The sequence below is a fragment of the Notamacropus eugenii genome, chromosome 2 (genome assembly GCF_028372415.1).
Source record: "Notamacropus eugenii isolate mMacEug1 chromosome 2, mMacEug1.pri_v2, whole genome shotgun sequence".
In the NCBI taxonomy this organism is placed as follows: domain Eukaryota; kingdom Metazoa; phylum Chordata; class Mammalia; order Diprotodontia; family Macropodidae; genus Notamacropus; species Notamacropus eugenii.
In genome coordinates this window covers 281,081,152-281,098,095 of record NC_092873.1, presented here as the reverse complement: position 1 = coordinate 281,098,095, position 16,944 = coordinate 281,081,152, and the positions used below count along the sequence as shown (strand labels likewise).

General features: G+C 36.4%; 1 long non-coding RNA gene and 1 pseudogene across 3 annotated transcripts in view; both read right to left on the bottom strand.

Moving 5' to 3' along the window:
* Window positions 1-720: 720 nt before the first annotated feature.
* LOC140527323 (uncharacterized) overlaps window positions 721-16,944 on the bottom strand; it is a 357,549-nt gene continuing 341,325 nt past the window's right edge. For 2 of the 3 annotated variants that reach the window (XR_011974763.1, XR_011974762.1), the window contains 2 exons: window positions 6,676-6,900; window positions 721-6,291 (listed from right to left, as the gene is read on the bottom strand). This is a non-coding gene — a long non-coding RNA (uncharacterized lncRNA). The remainder of the gene's footprint in view (window positions 6,292-6,675; window positions 6,901-16,944) is intronic. The other variant, XR_011974764.1, reaches the window with a different exon arrangement.
* LOC140527322 (peptidyl-prolyl cis-trans isomerase FKBP1A pseudogene) lies at window positions 7,888-13,492 on the bottom strand (annotated as a pseudogene).

The following is a 16,944-nucleotide window of genomic DNA, read 5'->3' as shown; positions in this document are numbered from 1 at the left end:
CTTAAAGAGGAGAAATGCAACTAGGGAACAAAAATAGGAAAAAAAATAGCTCAGACCAAGTATATACATACACATATATATATGTGTGTGTGTATGTGTGTGTATATATGTATATGTGTGTATGTGTATATATATATATATACATATATATATACATATATATATATATATATATATACTGAATAAATCCATGCTAGAAGAGATACAATTGTAGAGTATTAGAGTACTGAAGCACTGATATGCATGATCTATGTGTATTTGAAAGAGAGGACAATACAAAAGCCAAGAAAAATATCTCAGATATTTTTAATACTGAAAAAGGTAACCAAGACAGCAACAATATTACTGAATTATATGCCTCTTCTCCCATCTATATAAAATCTGTAAAAGTCATTTACATGCAAATCAAGAACCTTGCTTGAACAATTACTTCTTACCAGGAGGTACTCTGTGAGGGCATTATCAGGGAATATTCAGGCTTTTGCAATCAATATTCAACAATGGGCCCTATCTTTGCCATTTTACAATTAACTCAAAAAAGTAGAGAATAAAAGATTCCACTGTGTTTACTGTTTGTTGATTACAAATTTATTTTTAAAGCATTTAACTCAATGGAACAAAACATTTCATTATATGCTTTTTTACAAGAAAATGTTACCCAATAAATCAAAATCATGCAATATTCTTTGGAAGATATAACAACAGATATAACTCTGTGCAATGATTTCTAATCAATCAGTAAATATTTATTAAGATTATACTGCGTGCCAGGCATATACTAAGCACATGCTAAGTACTGAGGAGCCAAATACAAGCATAAGAAAGGCAGTCAATACCCTCAAGACATTTATATTCTAGTGGTAGAAAACAACATATAATATGAAGCTGAAAAGGGTGAGGGAGAAATAAAGATAAAGGAATGAGGAAAGAGAAAAAGCTATGACAGAGAGTCAGGAGTGCAGCCTAGAGAGGAACATAGAAATGGCCAGCCTGGTCCTTCGATAATAAACATCAGAGAAAGAATAAGTAAATATATAACCTCTCCAAAGGCATTTGTCCATTTGTTGGAGGAGATCCGATACAGACTTCAGGTTGAAGGATTCTCTGTAAATGATGAGGTCCTTCCAGCGTTCCCTTTTTGTTGATTACATTTTGCTGATTACATTATCCACAGAACACTGCAGGGTCTCCAGGAAGAGAAATGTAATTACTTAAATTAATTTGGTCTGTCCATTCATAATGGAAAGATCAAATGGATGAAAATTGTGTACTAAATAGTATACATTCAGAATAGAAGAATGTAAAGATTTAGAAGAATAAACACTCAGAACAGTAAACATTCAGAGCAAAAGAACGTCTAGTATTCATGCATTTGAATAAACATCCTATGTATTTCATTAACCTTGTTTATATGTGGAACACACATCATAGCTATAAAGTGATCTGAGTCCAGAAAAGAGGCTGCGAGGTGGCACAGCAGATAAAGTATTGTCAGAAACACATGAGTTCAAATCTAGTCTTAGACAGATTCTCACTGTTTGAATCTAGGCAAGTCACTTTACCTCTGTCTGTTTCATTTCATTAGCTATAACATAGAAATAATAACAGTTACCTCTTGATCAAATAAGATATTTGTAAATCACTTAGCACAGTGTCTGGTATCTATTAGGCACTTAATAAATCCTTGTTCCCTTCTCCTACCATTGAATTGGAGGGAATCTCCAAACTGAAGAGATACTGTTGCATCCGATGAGGAATTTGTCTCATTTGTTTACATTTCAATTAGTTCTTTTGACGTTTATGGAGGATCAGGATAAGAATGTGTCTCCTGTGAATCTGAAGTCCCAGGATAAAATGCACAGTTTCTATATAAAAAAGAATAGGTTTAGATCCAAAGAGCATAGATCAAGTATTGAAAAGCAAAGCTTGCTTTGGTTCCAATTATTGAATTTAGGGGCTCTGAAATAGTCAAGGTCATGGACAGCTAGATGTCTTTTATACAATCCAATATGATTCATTTCATCATGGCTTCAGATTCTAGTAGTTTATAAATGATTTACCTTCATTTTCTGACTTCCATATTGGTCAAGAAGTAACCAAAGACTATTTACTATTAAAACTATCATCTTCCTAGTGATATGGACTACACCTGCAATTTTTGGTTTTGCTTTTGGTATATGGAACTCCCAGAAATTAAGTGACTTTCCCAGGATTACACATCTAATATTTGCAAGAAGAGGGATTTTATGCCAGCTCCCAGTCCTCTGTTCAACAGTCTCCATTTGTCTCAGGTATTTTGTATAAATGAGAAACATGTTTGAGGATGTTAAAATATCAGACTTATGGCATTAAATTTAAGTTCCCAGGAAATTTACTAGAACCCAATCAATCAATAAGTATTTATTGAGTCCCTAATTTGTACTTTATTCAGTGACAATAATACAAAGTCAAAAGTGAAACAGCCCATGCCCTTGAGTAGGAAATCATTAATAAGAGACATAGAAATCAAAACAACTATGTGCTTTCACTATATATCCAACAAATTAGCAAACTTAGGGGTGGGGAACTTGCTGCCTCAAGGTCACATGTGGCCCTCTAGGTCCTCAAGTGTTGCCCTTTGGCTGTCAAATGGCCATAACTGAGGATCTAGAAGGCCACACGTGCCCCAAAAGCTGCAGATTCCCCACTCCTGTATGGGAATAACCAGTGTTGGAAGGGTGAAGGAAAAATAGGTACACTAATGCATTATTGGTGAAACTGTGAATTTGCCAACCATTCTGGAAAGCAATTTGGAATTATGTTAAATGAATGGCAAAAATATACATACTGTGTGATGCAGAGATTCCATACTAGTTATATGCCCCAAGGAAATAAATAACCAAAAAATGCTTTATATACAACAAAATATTCATGACACTTTTTTTAGTAACAAAATCATTGGAAATAAAGTAGATATCCAAAAACTGGGTAATGGTTAAAGAAATTATAGTAACTGAATGTAATGGACTAATTCTGTGATATAAGAAATGATGAATATGATGAATGCAGAGAAGCAGGGGAAGATAAATATAAACATATAAATGTGAGAAATATATATATAACTGAAACTGGATATCCCATGGCATCTTAAACTCAACATGTCCAAAACTGAATTCATCATCTTTTTTCTCAAACTGTCTCCATCCTAAGTCCTCTATTACTATCAAGGGCAACACTGTTCTGTCAGACATGCAGGCTAGCAAAGGGATTATCTTCAACTTCTTATTTTCTCAGTCACCATATTGAACCAGTTGTCATGTCCTGTAATTTCTGTCTTCATAACATCTTTTATCTATGTCCCCTTCTCTCCTCTGTCATTGCCACCACCCTGCCTCATTATCTCACAGTTGGACTAAAATAATAACCTGTTGATTGGTCTCCCTGCTTTAAATCTCTCTCTTAGTCCAATTCATTTTCTACTCAGCTGTCAAACTCTTCTTCTCAGGTCTGACCACATCACATCCTTATTCAATAAATTCAAATAACTTCCTATTTCCTTCAGGAACAAATGCAAAATGTTTTGTTTGGCATTCAATGCTCTTCATAACCTATCATCTTCCGACATTATTCCCAACTACATACCCTGTGACCCACTAACCCTGTTCTTCTTATTCTTCATACTAGACATTTCAGGTCCTGTTTGAGCATTTTCATTGGCTATTCTTTCTGCCTAGAATGCTTTTCTTCTTCTTCTTCTCTTCCTTCTAGCTTCAGCTAAAGTCTTACCTTTGCAAGAATTCATTCCTGATACCTCCTTAATTCTAGTGCTTCACTTCTGTGATTATCTCAAATTTGTCACACACACACATAACATATACATGTTATATTTTGACATATATAACATGTATATAAAATCTTATTTGTGCATTGTTTTTTGTATGTGGTCTCTCCCATTCAGATTAAGTTCTTTGCGAGTAGGAACATTTTTTAACCTTTTTTTTGTTTGTTTGTTTTTCCCAGGGCTTAGCACTGTGGCTCTCACATAATACACACTAAATAAATGCTAATGAACTATTTGAAGGAGTATTTTCTTTCTTTATTTTTTTTTTTGAGAAAAGCCTGCAAAAAACATTTGTTGCAATACTAAAACTTGAAACTCACATATGGTGGAGGGAGAGTGGGTGATGGCAGTTTTTCTTGCCAAATTACTACACAGGACAGAAAAAGGGGATGTCAATATGAGAGAATCAAGGTTGGGATGAAGGTAGGGTTATCAGCAATGGAGAAACTAAGAATAAAAGCAGGACATGTTGAAGCTGTGATAACTGGTATCAGTTTTCTTTTTCAGTTTTCTGTTTTGTTTTGTTTTGAGTACAGAACATACAAGGACTTCTTGTGAAGATGACTGGGCTTTCATTGTGTTTAAAATTTCCACAAAGAGCACTTTCATCAATTATTCAAGTTCTTGGATTTTGGTGGCTGTGGAGCTTTGATGGCTACTGAAGATTTTAAAGGCCCTCCAAATCCATTAAAAGATGGTGGTGGGGAATCAGATATTAACAAAGTAGGCTTATATTGTTCGGAGCTTTCTTCTAGATAAGTGTCATATGCAACACTGCCTCAAAAATATGTGCTTTCAAAAGACAGAGGTTATGAGTATGAGAGGAAAGGAGGGTAGGGTGGTTAAAGCAGCTTCTCCTTCCCCACCTTCATTTTGGACAGGTTGATTCCAATGAAATCATTCAACATGGAAAATATGTTAGCCCTCAACATCTCCTTGACCTACTATGACTTTATAGCAGGAATCATCATCATCATCATCATCATCATCATCATCATCATCATCATCATCATCATCATCCAAAATAAAAGGGACAAATATTTCATCTCTCCAAACAATTCTTACTCCAGGTTTGGGGTGTAGGGTGTGATCAGGGAAAATTAGTACCTCTGAGGTGAGAGCTGATGAGCCCTTTTCAGGGCTGCTTTTCACCTTTGGTGTCTATCTGGCTCATCTAACTCTCACTTGTGGCTCTAAGAAGCTGTAGCATGAACAGTGGCCATATCCTGGTAAACACTTTCAGCAAAATGAATAAACCAGCTTGAGGGTTGAGACTAGGGATGTCCACTCCAAGGTCATCCATTGCATCTTGAGTTATCACCAATTTTCTTGACTCTTTCCTGTCATTGGACTGTGACAATTCTGGAAGAGACTTCATGCAACACTGATTCACTTAAATCCAATCTATGCACAAATTAAAAGACATCACCCATACCATTTTACCATTTTAATCTATTGCAAAGTCCTGTGACAACAGGCAAGCAACAAAGCAGCAAGGTGGAAACTCTGAAAGTTGTAGTCAAAACCCTGCACATAGGTGACCAAGAACCTGAGGTTGTCTTCTTACTGGAAGCAGCAGTAGGATTTGGTAGCCCTGTGGGGCTCTGAGCAGCCTTTTAAGAACTGCACTGTTCATCTCATAATGTGAGGAAGGGGCTGGAAAAAAGTACCTTACTAACCATGGCCTGATTACTGATACCTGTGTGGTCAAAACACTCAAAAAAAATGTTCAAAAACTTCAGCAGAAATGATTCCACTAACCATACACACTAAGACAAACATTATCTTTTACAGGAAAACACCATGCCATCATCACCAGTGCCCATGCTCCCACCCTGATAAACTCTTATGGAGGTCAAATATAAATTTTGTGAAGACCTGGAGACCCTTATCATCAATGTGCCAAATGAAGACAAGCTTATAATTCTGGTTGACTTTAATGCTAGAATAGGTTCAGACTACTGGGAGGAATGGAATTGAAAACAGTGACTTACCACTAAGGATTTGTACTCTTATGATTTTCTCTTCACTAACATTGTCTTCTATTTACCTAAATGCAATAAAACTTTGTGGATGCACCCTCACAGCAAGCATTGGCATTTAATAGACTATGTGATTGTAAGAGGAGACAGACAGAATGTGAGAGTGACAAAGGAAATGTGGGATGTAGAGTGCTGGACTGCTTCTAGGCTTATACTTTCTATGCTAAATATACAAATTCAACAGAAGAGGTGGCCCCAAGGCAAATGACTACCAGAAGAATTAATATCAATAGATTAGAGAATTTCTCTGAGCAACAATAATTTGTTACTAACTTGGACGAAAAGTTGAGCAAACCCATGGTTGACAAGTATAAAAGAAGTGGGTAGCTTTCAGAGATTTGAGGTGCAGTACTGAATTCACTCATCTGGGTCAGAACAGTGACAAACATCCAGAACGGTTTTGTGAAAATGATGAAGAAATTCAGAAGCCTGTTAAAAGAAAAATGAGAACTCCAGACTATCAACTATCAAACAAGTATCAGTAGAATAATTCATCCAGCTCTAAGATGGTAGTATTTAATTCCATCAAAAGTAAAGTACAAGGGAAGCTTGGAGAGATACAGAATTCTTGGTTCAGTAAGAAGGCCAATGAAATTCAGTTTCATGCTGATAGTGACAATGCAAAGCATTTTTATGATGCCCTGAGGGCTATTTATGGGTCAAAGATCTATGGCACATCTCAATTACCTAGTGCCAATGGAGCAACATTGATTAGTGATAAAAACACAGTCCTGGAGACAGGCTGAATACCTCCATGGCATTTTCAAAAGACCATCAATCAATTAATCAATGCTGAAGTCATTGACTGCTTACCTCAGATTGAAGTCAATCCTTCTCTAGAGAAATTTCCAACTGAAGAAGAAGATTTGGATGTCATTAGGCTCCTCTTCTGTGGCAAAGCACCTAGTAGGAATTCTATTCTAGCTAAGACTTATGAGGTGGTCCATTGATCATACAAAAGCTGACTGAAGTTTTCTGGGTTATATGGCAAGAGTTGGTTATTCTGCAGAAATTCAAAGACACTTCCACCATCCATCTCTGTGAAGGTAAAGGAAACAGATTGTCCTCTGACAATCACAAGGGGGAGGGGTGTGTCTCTCTTAGTCATACTGGCAAGATTCTTCCTGGCATCTTTTTTAATAGGTTGATCCTTCATCTAGAAGATGGTCATCTACCTGAGCAGAAAGGGCTGAGGAACATTCAATATGGTATTTACTGCCCAAGAACTTCAGGAGAAAGACCAGGAACAGAACAGGGTTCTGTAGGTCTGTCCAATGCCTTTGATACTATAAGTCATGAGGGTTTATTGAAAATTATGTCAAAATTTAGTTGTCTGGAGAAATTAATCAGTATTATATGTCAATTTTATGCTTGCCTCAATTTTGGATAATGGACAGTGCTCTCCAGCTTTTCTTCCCAGTGAGCAGTGAAGTGAGACAAGGTTGCTTTCTTTCTCCCGTGCTTTTTTTTTTTTAAATATTTATTTCTAGTTTTCAACATTCACTTCCACAAAATATTGAAAATCAAATTTCCTCCCCATCTCCCCCCTCCCACCACCCCAGGACTGCATATATTTTGATTACACTTTCCTCCAATATACCCTCCCTTCTTTCACTCTCCCCCTTCTATTTTCCCGTAGGGCAAGATAGATATCTATACACCATTGCCTATATATCTTGTTTCCTAGTTAAATGTAAAAACAATTTTTAACATTCATTTTTAAAGCTTTGAGTTCCACATTTTCTCCCTTCCCTTCTCCCCACCCACCTTCATTGAGAAGGCAAGCAATTCAATATAGGTTATAAATATATTGTCATGCAAAACACTTCCATAACAGTCATTCTGTGAAAGACTAACTTTATTTCCCTCTATCCTGTCCCACACTCCATTTATTCTATTCTCTCCTTGACCTATTCCTCTACCAAAGTATTTGCTTCTGATCAACTCTTTCCCAATCTGCCATTCCTTCTGTTATTCCCCTCTCTTAACCCCTTCCCCCCTGTTTTCCTGTAAGGTAAACTAAGCTTCCATATTCAATTGAGCCTGTATGTTATTCCCTCCTGAATTCAAATCCAATGAAAAGAAGGCTCACTTATTCCCTCTCACCTTCCCCTTCTTCCCCTTCATTGTAAAAGCTTTTTCTTGTCTCTTTTATGTAAGATTATTTACTATATTCTACCTCTTCTTTACTTTTTCTCCTACTACATTCCTCTCAATACTTAATTTTATTTTTTAGTTATCATTCCTTCATATTCAGCTCACCCTGTCCCCCCATATATATGTGTGTTTATGTAAACATACATACATATACATACATATACTATACACCCACATACATACATATACATATGTATACATACACACACACACATATATTTCCTCCAACTATTCTAATACTGAGAAAAGTCTCATGAGTTACAAATATCATTTTCCCTTGTAGGAATGAAAACAGTTCAACTTTAATAAGTCCCTTATGGTTTTTCTTTCCTGTTTACCTTTTCATGCTTCTCTTGATTCTTACATTTGAAAGTCAAATTTTATACTCAGCTCTGATGTTTTCAGCAAGAATGCTTAAAATCTTCTATTTCATTGAAGTTCCATTTTTCTCCCTGAACTATTATACTCAGTTTTGCTGAGTAGGTGATTCTTGATTTTAATCTTAGCTCCTTTGACCTCTGGAATGTCATATTCCAAGCCCTCCAATCCCTTCGTGTAGAAGATGCTAAATCTAGTGTTATCTTGATTGTGTTTCCACAAAACTTGAATTGTTTCTTTCTAACTGCTTTCAATTTTTTTCTCCTTGACCTGGGAACTCTGGAATTTGGCTACAATATTCCAGGGAGTTTTCCTTTTGGTATCTCTTTCAGGAGGTGATTGGTGGATTCTTTCCATTTTTGTTTTACTCTTTTATTCTAGAATATCAGAGAACAGTTTTCCTTGATAATTTCTAGGCTCTATTTTTGATCATGGCTTTCAGGTGTTCTAATATTTTTTAAATTCTTTCTCCTGGATCTATTTTTCAGGTCAGTGGTTTTTCCATTGAGATATTTCACATTATCTTCTATTTTCTCATTCTTTTGGTTTTGTTTTATAACTTCTTGATTTCTCATAAAGTCATTAGCTTCCATTTGCTCCATTCTAATTTTAAAGCAATTCTTTTCTTCAGTGAGCTTTTGGCTCTCTATTTCCATTTGGCCCATTATGCTTCTCCTCATTGGCTTTTTGAACCTCTTTTGCCACTTGTGTTAGTCTAATTTTAGAGGTGTTATTTTATTAAGCATTGAGGGGGAGGGTCCTTTAGCAAGCTGTAAACTTGTTTTTCATTATTTTCTTGCATCACTCTCATTTGTCTTCCCAATTTTTCCTCTCTTTCTCTTGCTTGATTTTCAAAATATTTTTGAGCTTTTTCATGGTCTGAGACCAATTCACATTTTTCTTGGAGGCTCTAGTTGCATGAGGTTTGACTTTGCTATCTTCTAGTTGTATGTTTTAATCTTCCTCATTACAAATGATGCAAGAAAATACCTCTTCACTGAGAAAGAAAAATCTATAGTCTGTTTCTTTTGCCCTATTTCCTTATTTTCCCAGCCAATTACTTGACTTTTGATCTCTTTGTTAAGTGGAGTGCTCTGACAGCAGGCACTGGGACCTGGACTGGGCCTGGTAATGGGCTAAACTATGATGCCCTCTCAGCCAGGTGAGAGATGTTCCCCACTGACCTTTGAAGCCATCTTTGTTGTTTGTGGGTTGAGAAGTCTGGAAACCACAGCAGCTGCTAGATAGCCAGTCCCTTAAGGCATGCTCCAGCTCCATCCTTACTGGTGTGGCCCACGCTGAACTGCATTCTGCTCCTAGCCTGATATGACAGATCATTCCTATGGGCTTTCTCAATTGCCTTGGACTGGAAATTTGCTTCAGTTGTCATTTTTTGGTTTCTGCTTCTCTAGAATTTGCTTAGAGCCATTTTTACAGGTTTTTGAGGGGTTTAGGGGAGAGTTCCAGTAGGTCCCTGCTTCTACTACTCCATCTTGACCCCACCCCCTTCTCATGCTTTTTTATCATTATGTTTTCAGCCATGCTGTCAGATGCTTTCAATGAGGACAAACATAGCATCAAGGTCAGCTACCACACTAATGAGAAATTATTCAACTTGAAAAGGCTATAAGCCAAGACTAAAATCGAGAGATTGTTGGTGCATTTGGTTGTTTGCAAATGATTGTGCACTTAATACAGCCTCTGAAGCTAAGATGCATCAAAGTATGGATTGATTGTCTGCTGCTTGTACTAATTGTAGCCTAAAAATGAACACCAGAAAACACAGGTGCTCCATCAGCCAGACTACACCAAGCATACATAAAACTACTGATTACAGCAAATGGCGAAGTTTTGAATACTGTGGATAAGCTCATCTACCTTGTCAGTATACTTTCCTGAGACATGTACCTCAATAATGAAGTTGACACATGCAATGCCAGGACTAGCTCAATGTTTGGGAGGCTTCAAAGAAGAAAAAAAGGTATTAGACTGCTTATTAAACTGAAGGTCTACAGAGCCATTGTGTTGACCTTATTTTTGTACGTCTGTGAAACCTGGACAATCTACCAGCATCATCCTAGGAAACTGAATCACTTCCATGTGAATTGTCTTAGGAAGATTCTGAAGATCACCTGGCAGGATAAAATACCAGATACTGAGGTCCTTTCTCTAACTATTCTGCAAATACTTCAAACTCTACTTCAGAAAAAGACTTAGATGGGCTGGTCACATTGTTCAGATGCCAAACGTGCAGTTGCCTAAAAGACTATTTTACAGAAATGTCAGGGCAAGCACTCACACAGTGGTCAGAAAAATTGAGACAAATACACTTTCAAGGTCTTTCTTAAGAACTTTGGAATTGATTGCATGACATGGGAGGCACTGACACAGGACAGCCCAATTTGATGTGCCCTTATCAGAGAAAGAGCTGTTCTGTATAATCAAAGCAGAATTGAAATAGCTCAAAAGAAATGCAAGGTGTCCAAGTTTAATGTTCACATGGACTATTTGTGCCCCATCTATCTATAGTAGAACATTCTGAGCTTGTATTAGTCTGATCAGCCACAGTCAGCGACATTATAACTTAACTCTAACACAATGATGTCATTTTGGTTCTCTTCCTGAACTAATGGCAACAACCACTCTAGAGTTAACCCATCTGTGTGCTATTAATTCTTCATCATAAACTTAATCTGAAATTTATATCCCAAAGATTTCCATTTAAATATAGTCCCCAAAGAACAAAAACAAAAAGATGAATCAACAAGTTAAGCTTTATAGTATTTAGTTTAGAGACAACACATGTACAAGGAGAAAGAGTTGGAAGCAAAGCCAATTGATAACAGTCAATCAGAGTAGATATTTAAACAGTAAATGTAGCAAGACTATCAGGGGAAATGTTCCATAAAAATTAATATGCATTCTTCTTGAAGCCAAAATTCTGGACTCCTTTGTGTGTCCAATTGAAGAAACAGAGAGTTAAGGAAATGAAACCATTTCTGTCATACCAATTTTAAAGTTCCACATCAAAGATGAGATTAGCATTTGGTGGAATGATGCCTGGATGACTCTTGGAATGATAGGTATAATCTGGAGAGAGTCATTTTTGCTCTCTAGCCTACACTCATTTGTGCTACTCTTTCTTCCCAGCCTCTGATCCCCTTCTGCTTGTCCATCACAAACTTGAAGGACGTTATTTCTGTCATGGGAGGAATCATACTTTTCATCCTTGTACTGTACCACGTAAGTCTTAGCATGCTTGAAGAAGGTGTGCCTGTTTCTAGGGGAGATGGTTTCCACCTGTACTCCCATTCCCGTGGACCTTGGGCAGGTTGTGGGGTCATTGTTCCTCCTGGCTCATGAACAAGGTGAGGCAAGGAGGGAACCCTGCAGATCTAACTGAAAACAGTATCATGAGTGGCTCTAGATCAGTGACGGACAGACTGGCTAGTGCAGCTAGCTGCCTTTTCATCACTAGGAGACACAGAGCTCCTCCACACCCTACCCTAGCTCTGCACCAACTGGGGTGTACCAATGCTGGAGCATGTTCTTACTCTAAAGAGAAAGTATTTTCTTAAAGACTTTTGCAAATGTTTGGGCAAAGACAAATGTGAAGGGGGACAGGAATATAAAAGAGCACAAATTTATCTTGAAGTTCTTTTCTTCCTGTCTATAGCATAAAGAATCTTGAAATCTTTTAGAAAAGACCAAAACAAGTACCTAAAGTTGTTCTTTGAGAGGGGACTCTTCTAGCACCCTGTTTTCTCCACCCATTCCTTGGCCCTAAATTGCATAGATAATGTCAGACTTAGGAAGATGCATCTTCAGTATATCTGCATACCATTAGATTGTGTGATCATTGAGGACAAGGATTGTCTTTCTTCTTTCTGTAACCCAGCACTTAGCATATTGCCTGGTACATAGGAAAAATCTTAATAAATGCTTGATGTCTGACTGAACTGGTACTATGCTGTGCAATGTACATAATTTCAAAGAACCTGTACTAAATTTTCTTGTATCAAAGCTAGTAAATAATGGCAAAGAATCTGTCATTGAAACCACGTACAAATCCATTTCATTTTTATTAAAACAATCAAAAATAGGTTATTATTTTTGCTCTGCCTACAAAATCAAAAGGAATTTGGTAGCAAACACTATTCTCCTTACATTTCCCACTGTTATGAAACTCAAGAAGAAACAGAATCAGGTGGTCTTGCTGTGATGTTGTCACAAAAAAATGAGCAATTATCATTTCTCTCCAGTAGGTTTCTGTGAAATAATAATTGCTCTTTACATTCCACAAATAATACAATGATCCTAAGCAATGAAGGGGAAGTTGGGTTGGGAAACTTTATTGCTATAAATCAGGGGTGGGGAACTGGGGTGTCAAGGCCACATATTTCCCTCCAGGCCTTTAAGTACAGCTCTTTGACTGCATCTAAACTTCACAGAATAAATCCCCTTAATAAAAGAATTTGTTCAGTAAAACTTGGACTCAATCAAAAAGTCATACCTCAAGACTCAGAAAGTTACATGTGGCCTTGAGGTCCCAGGTTCCCTACCCCTGCTCTAAACTGCTGTTGTTGTTTGTTTTTTTTTTTTCCCAACTCTCCTTCATTTGGAAATATGACCACCCATCTTTCTCAACACATTTAGATTTTCCTTTAGGCAATTCTTTTAATTATTAATTTTTAAATGTAATAATATTCTGTTTCTAAAGGTTTGTTTAGAATCAAAAGCAATGCATTCAATTGGTTTCTAGACAATGTTTCTATTTATTCTATTTCCTAATTAAGGGTCATAAAGTAAGGGGAGTGGAAGAATGTGTATAGAGCCCCTTACCTTAAACAGGTAGAAACTATTGGCTCCCCTTTTTTGATGCTTTCTAAGGAATCTGCGTTTCTAAAACTTTATTCCCACAATGAATGAAATACTGCTCTTTCCTACTTCAATCTCTTAATTATCTCCCTTCCATACTTCATCTGATAACAGCATATGGTACACAACAATGCCTGACAAATGACTCATACTCTATGTCAAGCATCATCAATCAACCTTTAAATTGCTCAATATGAATGAAGGGATGGCTTTTGGAATAAACTATGCATTATTCAAATTGTTTGTTTAAAGGTCCAGGTTATCTTATTCTCTTATTCAAAATAGTAAATAATTTTTTTCCAGTTAGAAAAAAAAAGTCTTTCCATTTTTAAAGTACATCTGAGGATGTATCACAACTATGCAAAAGAAAAAGTTATTTCCTTCTTAGATGTCAGCTGACTATCCCTCTTCTAATAATATATTCTAGCAGTTTTTAAGTAATAACAAAAGCTTAAATAATTTTCAAGTTTATTCTTTTCCTTTTTAAAACTACAACATTTGTTCTCTTTTAAATCCATTTGTATATGAAGTATATAAGGAGATGAAATCATCATGTTACCTTTCCCCAATTTCCAATGCCCAAATGACATGCAGATAGCTTGAAGCTCCAAAGCATGGTGCTGGAGGACCTGGCTGGGCCTTACTTGCTCACAACTGCCACTTGGGTTTTTATTTAAGCCAGAGAGAAGAGGGAATGAAGGGAAGTGAAAAAAGGAGGTTGACTTTCACCTCCAGTGTGTACAGAAAGGATATCTCACCCCTGATTTGAAAAGATAGCTGCTCTCAAGGGTGTTGCTTAGAAGAAACAAGATAGAAGACAATAACATATTTCATACAAGAAAACAAGCACTCACTCTGAATAGCATGAAAGCACATGTCTATTTTACCTTTGTCTATATATCATAGGTAGATTCTTCTTTCACTGGTTTTTCAAAGGTCATGTACTACATGAATGCCAAAAGTCACATGTCCTTCTTTCCGGCTTCCTAACCCTCCTGAAAAGTGGAACATTCTGGTTTCAAAGATCAACTACTTTATGAAGTGTTACCCACTAGCACCTTCTTCAGGTAAAGGTATTTTTTCTTTGAAGGTAGAGGTACTTTCTTTTCACACTTCAATGTTAGATCTGATTCTATATATGTAACAAAAGTCTAGCTATGATTGGAGGGAAATTGTTTATTTCACACAGAAATGGGGTTGAGAACTATATTTGATGATCAATTTTATTCCTTTCCTAGCTCTCTATCCCTTAACTTTTCTCCACTCTAATCATATTCTCAAAGTATCACATTTTCTGAATACTTTCTCCCTGGGTGGTCCACAAAGCAGTTGGCATGTGTACAGGTATCAATTAGCCAATCGTATCTAGTATGTAGATTATCAACAATATGCAAATATTTAACATTTTCCTTTTAACTATTCTTATTCTATTTTTAAACTAAACATATTATGATGAAGTGATGCAAAATAATGTCTAAGAAATATCTGAGTTGTTATGATGAAAAGATGCAAAAGAAGATCTCTAAGAAACAAAAGGAAAGTGAATGAGGCTTGATCAATGGACAATCTGTGTGCCCCATAGGTTGTCAAGAAAAAATGAAGATCTAAGCATGTTGGGTGAATTCTCTGCATCAAAATTTATTTTGGTGAATTCTAGTGAACATGTGCAAGAGTCACAGAGGATAAATAACCTACATCAGTGAGATGCTAGACCCAATTGTGTATTTTAGTATTCTGTTATAGTTAAGAACATCCATTTTTCAATTTTAGTCTACAACTGTCCTCAAAATGTAAATTAAAATATTTCCAAAGACTTATCACTTCTGCTCATGGTTGATGACTCAGAGCTTGAAAACATCTTAAGAATATAAACATGCAAAGTAGTTCAAAATTTGCATTTATAATCTATTTAAATGACAATTGCACTAGGATTCACAGAAACCCTTTCATGAGCTTTACAAAAGCCCTCGGGTTTGTTGCATTTATGACAAACTGTCTGTGGGTTATCTTCGCATAGTCCACCTACGTGAAAATGAATTCAGATTAATAGGCAAATGATATCATAATACATAAATGGAAATATCACTTCAACTGAAAATGTCAGTAGTATTTAAAGCTTTTAATCCAGTGTCCTGATCCCATCTATAAGACAGATGTTGTATCCATTATCAAGTATTTTTTGTTTGTTTGTTTGTTTTGTTGTATGATACCAGTTTAAGGGGAACACTACCTTACACTAATAATAGTCAATGCCCAAGTCATCTCTTATAGACAAATTGCCAAAAGTCAAGGTAGGCTTTCAAAGTCTCATTTCATTGCTCTTTACTAGATGAAGCTATGGAGGACCTTAAGAAATAACCTAGTTTCACTCCTTTCTTTAACATGTGAGTAAACTGAAGCCCATAAAGGCCTGGCTTGTGTGAGACTTGTGTTTAGTAAGTAGAAAAACTGATATTTGAACTTAGATTATTTGACTACATATTGAACTGCACACTGAACTCATTGCTTCTTAAGTATATCACTGACCCATTAAATCCATGACTGTAGAACTCAATGTTAGCTAACATAATGAATATTCATTCTGGTATTATTATTCCAGAATCATGCTGCTACATCTACTCCTCAGGGTTCCATGGTCACTGTTGATGGAAGTTGAAGTGTCTCCTCTAATGCCACCAACTTGAATCCCCAGTCTTGGCATGTTCTCCCCAACTCTTAGCTACCAGTAACTAGCTCTACATTTCATTTTACAAATAGACACGCCAAGAACAGAAGTATAAGCATACACGCACACACACACATACAGACACACACACACACACACACACATTTTTGGGAGCACACTTTCTCCCTATACTGCCTTAGTCCCTGAAAAAAGTGAGCTCAGAATTAGCATAGTTTTTACTGATTTTTAACATTGTCGAAGCTAAAAACTGGGAAGTGGATGAGGGGGAAAATACTGACACAGATTATAGCACTTTCGTAAAGAAATTTAGCTGATAGAAATTCATTGCTATAGCAGGGAGACCAACAGATCCTAGAAGACTTATTGACATAATTCAGCTAGCAAACACTTGATCTTCTTACCAGACAGAAAGATGCAACATCCACAGGCAACAAAGGTTTTGTACATAAACTCATTTGTTATGGAGAAAGATTGTGGAATATTATGATCATTATTGCTTCTTAAAATGGCCAGAAGTAGTGAACTGCCAAAAACAATATTAAAGATTTGTACAGAAACTCAGCTAAGAAAAATCATCCTAAAACCATTTAAAGATAAAGCTGACAGGACAACAAACATAAGAAAGATTTTAATCATCCTCAAGTACAGTGGCGATAACTTATTTGGACTCAAATCAGAAAAGCTGCTAGTGGGTGTGAAAATGACATTAAATTAAAAAAGGGTCATATAGATTATTTCCATATTAGCAGCAGGACAGCATTTGAGGATACTTGAGAAATATTTCCAAATTATAGGAAAGAGGAGAGAATGTCAAAGGCGTGAAATATCTTTTTATCCCCACAAAAAAAGGACTGTGAAAATAGCACTAATTACAGACATATAAGCCTATTTCCCCATCTCTACATAATAAATGAGCTACACATGCAATAAATTTCACATGACTTTCACATGGACCTCTTTTTCATTGTTAATCCACTGACAAA